The sequence below is a fragment of the Chrysemys picta genome, chromosome 2 (genome assembly GCF_011386835.1).
Source record: "Chrysemys picta bellii isolate R12L10 chromosome 2, ASM1138683v2, whole genome shotgun sequence".
NCBI classification, from domain to species: Eukaryota; Metazoa; Chordata; order Testudines; family Emydidae; genus Chrysemys; species Chrysemys picta.
This window is the reverse complement of record NC_088792.1, coordinates 153,964,064-153,970,613: the sequence shown is the minus strand read 5'-3', so window position 1 is coordinate 153,970,613 and position 6,550 is coordinate 153,964,064. Positions and strand designations below refer to the sequence as shown.

Here is a 6,550-nt window from a genome sequence, read left to right as displayed (position 1 = left end):
ACTAAATTAAGGATTTATCTATATGGAGAAAATTGACTGGAATACCTATGCAGAATAAGAATGCCCACAAGTGGAGTTATTCTGAAACAGCTATTGTACTTTAAGTTCGCATACACCCTACCTGATTCTAGAATAGATTCCCCATATAGACAAGCCCTAAGCTAAGACCCTGGAAACCTTCAGAAAAATGTATCAAACTGCCTAGTGTTTTTAAAAGCAGAATGGATGCAGGCTAAGAACTGTACTAAGTTACATAAAATAATTACCTGTCTCCTTCAGAAGCATGCCCACCAACTCTGTTTTTGCATAGACAAATGCTTTAGAAACATTATGTGTTGTATGGGCCTGTGGAGACGTAACTGGACCAGTACTGTTTGTTGTTCTTTGGTTTTTGTTTTTTTAAAGCAATATCTTTATTCCTGTTTCTAAAGCTGCACACAACTCAAACCTTGCAGCTGGTTGTTAGAATGCCAACGGGACTTAATCATGAGTTCACTGTGCTGCCGTGAGCAAAGAGAGTTGTTTAAAAGCAGTTCCTATGAGAGATTTATTCCTTGCAGATTTAAACAACTATCCCCAGAAAATTCGTTGCATCATCAAGAAATCAACCTAGATACAGGACCACAGCTCTGCCTGTAAGTAGCTTATTTATTTCTCTGCCTGGAATAGTACTTAGCACATGGGTAGTACTAAATTACCTACAACAGTTATCAGATTATAGCAGCTAGAGAAACAGTTATAACTTTTAAAGTGATCGTATTCCAATAATAAACACAGAAGACGTGTAAATGATCCACAGAGATTCAGTGAATAAGATGCCTACCCGTACAATAGGTAAGTTGTTGATTAAATATTCCTTAAATAGGTAGGTGCAGTTTGGGTGCTCTAGTTCTTTGTATACTTTATTATTACTATCAATTATTTGTATTACTGTAGCATCTAGAAGCACAGTCACATTGTGCTAGGCACTGTACAAACACAAAACAAAAAAGACACTTGTCTTTCTCTCTGAAGCACAATTATGGGAGATAATACTTTGCATGTGTATAGTGCATTCTATCCAAAGGTTTCAGAGTGCCTTTCAATAATTAATTTGGCCTCACAATGCCAGAGAGGAGTAATTATGGCCATTCCAAAAATGGGGAAACTGAGGCACAAACAGGGTTAAGTGACTTGCACATGGCCACACAGCAAGTCAGCAAGTCATGTTTGCCTTCAGAGCTGTTTGGGCTGGAGACTGTAGTGTACTGTAAAAGAAAATAGGCCAGTTCTTCTGCTACTGTAAGTCAGCATAGCTGTGTTGGAGCCAATGGAGCAACACCCATTTACACCAGCTAGGAATATGGCCTGTGTGTGCATGCAGTGGATTACATCAACCAGCCCATGAGTTTGTGGGTGGAGAAATGGGATCTCAATTTGCAGCAATTTGCTGACAGGATTCATCTTTAGAGGTACTGATTTATATTGATTAACCTGGCCCAGATATTTATTTGCTAGAGATATTACCACTTACGGACTAACCAAATGGATTTGGAAATCCTTCAAAAATATTCAGGAAGCAAGGAAAATCCCCTACTTAGACAGCATGCTCAGCAGAGATCATGAACTCTAAAATATTAATTATCAGCATCACCAATGGCTGGTGCTATTAGATGTAGTTTGCTTGAGGAATCACAGGCTAATTGCATTTTCTTTTTGATCAAATGGAATGCCAAGGGCTTGGCTTTGCAACAGTCATGTGTTTGTTGGGAAATGTTCCTAGCTAGAACAAACTGTTCTGTGCCTGTAAAAGTTGAATGACTTCCCAGCAAGGACTTTCCCTGCCCTCCCCTTCCCCTCGTCACTCCTCTATATATTTTGGACTATCAGTTACCTAATAAAATGCACTGTTTGCCTCTATCAGCACCTTGGAGAGCTTTGGCAAACTTCCCCGTTACCTGTGGATTTCATAAGCTCCTGCTTTGCATTAAAACACGAGAATAGTCAACTATAAGCATTTACCCGACCATTCAGACTAATTGCATGAGCATTCTCTTGTGCTATTTCCATGCTATTCTTATATCAACAAGATCAGATCTTCATCACCCTGATTCTTTGTTAAAAAGTCCTCCAGCATTTTACAGAAGAGGAGAAGCCCTTCAAGGAGCTCGGTTTAAAACTCGAATTTAACAGAGAATTAGGCCTCTGGTGTGGAATTTATAGGACAGTTTAAGAAACCTATAGAATGATTTAGACCTTGTCAACAAATGGTAAAGTTTTTTTTATATGACAGGCACAAACAATCAAAAATCTCAGCTAGTTGAAAACTCACAGCCGGCTGCCTTGGAGAACATCTCCAATTCTGCAGTTCTTCTCCAGCAAGTCTCCCATTGAGTCTATGGGACTGAACCCTTTACCCCCAATTTTCATTTTTAGTAAGGTTCCTTTTTCACTGCTTTGGCAAAGGGGCTTTAGTGTAAATGAGAAATCAGGCCTTAAGTTTCTACATGTAACTTATTTGATATAAATGGACATTAGTATAGTATTTGGTTATTTGGACAGGAGTAATCTATGTGCGCTAATGGCCAAATGGATCTTCTTAGAATCAATGGCCAGGTCCAAAAGATAACAAATAGATTTTGCTGGATCGGCCCCTCATAATTTTCCTAACATTTCTTTTCCCTTTTGTTTACAGCCACAGAGGTTCCTGGAAGCCTTCTCTCATTTTCCTTCTCCTCTGAGTATGTACACAAGCCAATGGCATTTACTCATGTGCTTTACCATATGCTGATGCATGCAGTGTGAATGTCTATATAGGAGCTGGAATAAAAACTATGGGATTTCAGTGGCAATTTAAGCAGTTAGAAAGAAATGACCTCAGTATTTGGGTCATCCTCTATTTCGCTTCTGAATTCATTTCACAGTTAGTTTAATGTAGATTATAGATTAATAGATGATAAAACCAGCAGGGATCATTGTGATCATCAAGTCTGACCTCTTGTATAACACAGGCCATAGGACTTTTGGAATTAATTCGTGTTAGAACTAGAGCATCTCTTTTATGTTTGGCTTACACAACTCCCTCAGCAACCAAGCATCAGTGAATCAATCTGAGTCCAATTTCTCCACTGCCTTGCACCTGTGTCATCATCTATGCCTGTGAAGCTGGGTGCAAGCTGCTGCCATTAATCTGGTGGCATTTTATACATGTTCACTTTGCCCAGGGACACAAGAGGTAAAGCATCATAGGGAAAAAAATCAAATCATCCACAGTATTGAACTTCTGGTTCCATTTTTTAACTAAATCTTATTTAAAATATTTGTTTACGGAGGTGCAGGAGGGGGATTTTTATTTTGTTTCCAGCTGCAATTATGAAAGGGTTTACTTTAGTGTTACGGGAACAGCTGCCGTCTGGAAAATTCAACCACTCCAGATGGCCACTGGAGCATTTAACTCTTTTGGAGCCTGGGTGACCAAAATCAGTTCTCTGTGCCCAAAGCATTCAGACACAACATATAGCAGTCAACAGAAATGGGATTTTCTTTGTTTCTTTATACGATAAAACCTGGATAAAGCATGTGCATTTTTCAATGTGATAATAAAACTGGTCACCAATGAATAGGCTCCACAGGGTACACACTCAGCTTGCTATCATTTTATTTATCTTTCTATCCATCCATCCATCCATCGGGGTAGGTTTACTAGCTCCTAGTAGTTCTTGCTTTATTTGCCTTCTGGGTTTTGAGCCTTTATGGTTCACATTTTCAAGCTTTCAGCCATACCCTTTTTTAGCTCTCATGGTTAATCTTTTTTTTAAATGAATCATAGAATATCAGGGTTGGAAGGGACCTCAGGAGGTCATCTAGTCCAACCCCCTGCTCAAAGCAGGACCAATCCCCAATCTTTGCCCCAAATTTTGAAAGCAGAGATTCTCACATAATCACATGACTCCAGAAGCTTGAACTTTAAGAAAAATGCCGAATATCATGAGACAAGTCACAAGAGTTGGCAACACAGAGCTTCACAGCTGTAACTGAGGGAAGAATCTGCTCCACATGTGTTAAAATAAGAAGGCATTTAGGAGATGGGGTGATGGTTCAAAATTAGTCACTCCAAATTCATATATTTTGTCCTTAAAATTACCGAGACAGGTACTACCAAGCAAGCCCTCAATAACAGGTCAATGCCCATTTGCAATGAAGAGAAACAATCTGGAAAAAGACAAACAGATCCTGGTTAGGGAGGGGTAGCTAGCACACGGGAGTAGGAGTCATGGTTTCTCTGTTATCCTGGCAATCACCAAGCTTCATGCAGATGACCCTCTGCATTCACAAACTCTGACATCTCTCCACTGAGCTGTTCTGTTTTCTGCAGCACTACAAATCCTGCTTTTGAGTAATATGGAATCCTCAAGAATTGCGGGGGGGGGGGGGATCATTCTGGCACAGGACTGCAGAAAGTCTGTGCAAATTGCCAAAACAGCAGTGTTACCAACTCATGATTTCTACCAAAAGTCTAACAATATTTGATGTTTTACTTAAAACCCCAGTCCCTGTGAGGAGAACCTCAGCACTCTCTTCTTTTTTTTTTTTTTTTTTATTATTAAAGTGGGTCCTTTGGTAGTTGCAGAGAAAATCTTGAAGACATGAGCCAAGTACACCCTACCATCTCAAAAAACAGAAGGCAAACAAAGAGAATGCAACATTTAAAATCTCATGATTTTAAAGCTAATTTCAGGATTCTTTTCAGACCTCACTCTGGGTTGTTGAGCATTTTGGATTGGCCATACTGTAAAAGGCCCTGTGCGCAGGAGTGGTTTTTCTCCCTAGGTGTGAAGAAAGCTCTGCACAGGGATCAGCTGGGACTCCACGTTCAACTTTCCTTATGGAAGATATGCATTAGCCAAACAAGTTATTGGGCTCAATAAGGAGGTTGCAGAGTGAAATTTAATGGCCTGTGATATACAGAAGGTCAGACTAGACCGGTGATTCTCAACCAAGGGTACGTGTCAACCAAGGGTACAGAGGTCTTCCAAGCAGGGCTGGCTCTAACTTTTTTACCACCTCAGGCAAAAAAGAAGAGCGCCGCCCCACCGTACACCCCCCCCACGAGCGCTGCGCAGCCGTACCCCTCCCGTGAGTGCCGCGCAGCCGAACCCCGCCTGCCTGGCGCCGCGCAGCCGAAATCCCTGGCCCCTAAGCACCACGCACCCGAAGCCCCGCCCCCGAGGGTCGCGCCAGCCCCCGACCCCCCCTCTGAGCACTGTGCTGCGCCAAGCCCCCGCCCCCCCATCCAAGCGCCGCGCCAGGCCCCCGCCCCCCCTCCGAGCGCCGTGCTGCACCAACCCCCACCCCCCGATCCGAGTGCCGCGCTGCCCCAACCCTCACCCCCCCATCCGAGCGCCGCACTGCCCGAAGCCCCAACTCCCCAGCACTGCGGAAACAAAAAAAAAACCCTCCAGCGCTGCTCCTACGAACCAAAATAAATAAATAAATAAAACCCGAGCGCCGCCCTGCCCCAAGGTGCCACCCCAAGCACGTGCTTGTGGGCTGGTGCCTGGAGCCGGCCCTGCTTCCAGGGGATACTCAACTCATCTAGATCAGTAGGTTGTAGCCCCTGGGGGAGTCATGGGACAGCTTTGGGGGGTTGCAAGTGCAAGGTCGACAGTAGAGGGTGGCAAGCAGGGAAAATGCCTGGGGTTTCACACCATAGGGAACCCCACAAAGTTAAGTTATATTCTTTAGCCCCACTGCCTGGGGCTCAGGCTTCAGACAAGGCTCACAAGTGAAAGACAGGCTCTCAAGTATCACACTGAACTGTAAGTACAATATTTATAGTGCAATGGATTTATTTTATCATTAGAAGGTAAAAATGAGAGAGAGTCCGCCATTTTTCAGCAATAGCGCACTGGGACACTTCTGTATTTTTATGTCTGATTTGGTAAGCAAGTTGTTTTTAAGTGAGGTGAAATTTGGGGGTACACAAGTCAAATCGGACTCCTGAAAGGGGTACAGTTGTCTGGAAAGGTTGAGAACTACTGGGCTAGATGATATGATGATTCCTTCTGGCCTTAAACTGTGGAATCTATTAAATAAAAAGGTGGGGGGCAGGGAAGGAGGTCAGGTCATGAGAACCTCTCAGTGCTTCATTTTAGCCATGTGTATAATTAAGAGTAATAGCCACAGGGGCTGCCAGGCTTAGAATACTTGGAAAGGTTTGAATGAAGGGGAAATGCGTTAAAGTGCAAAGCGTTATCTTCCCAAGGCTTTATGATGAAGAGCAAGGAAGAAAATATCACAAAAACTAATTTGACATAGGCTCTTTTAATTAGACTATGACTCAGTTTCTAGGGAAATAGAAATCCTGTTTTATAGCTGTCCTAAAAAGGAAGACACTGATTTTTGCTACCAGATAGATATGCCATTTAAAATCCAACAGTGAGCAGGTACCCAGAATTGTTTTCCTCCAACCCAGCCCTGTAATAATTCAGAATTAGATATCTGTACTCCCTCTCAAGGTGGCTTATTGCCCACTCCCAGCAAGGCTGAATCTGGAAAATGTTCAGACGGG

At 42.7% G+C, this 6,550-nt stretch overlaps 1 protein-coding gene across 2 annotated transcripts in view; it reads left to right on the top strand.

Annotated features, from left to right (window-relative positions):
- Positions 1 to 521: 521 nt before the first annotated feature.
- Positions 522 to 6,550, top strand: part of PRNP (prion protein (Kanno blood group)) — a 33,187-nt gene continuing 27,158 nt past the window's right edge. Inside the window, exons 1-2 of one of the 2 annotated variants that reach the window (XM_005285187.4) lie at positions 522 to 635; positions 2,675 to 2,720. The gene's annotated coding sequence lies outside the window, so the exon portion shown is untranslated. Of the gene's footprint in view, positions 835 to 2,674; positions 2,721 to 6,550 lie in introns of both variants that reach the window. The other variant, XM_065584457.1, reaches the window with a different exon arrangement.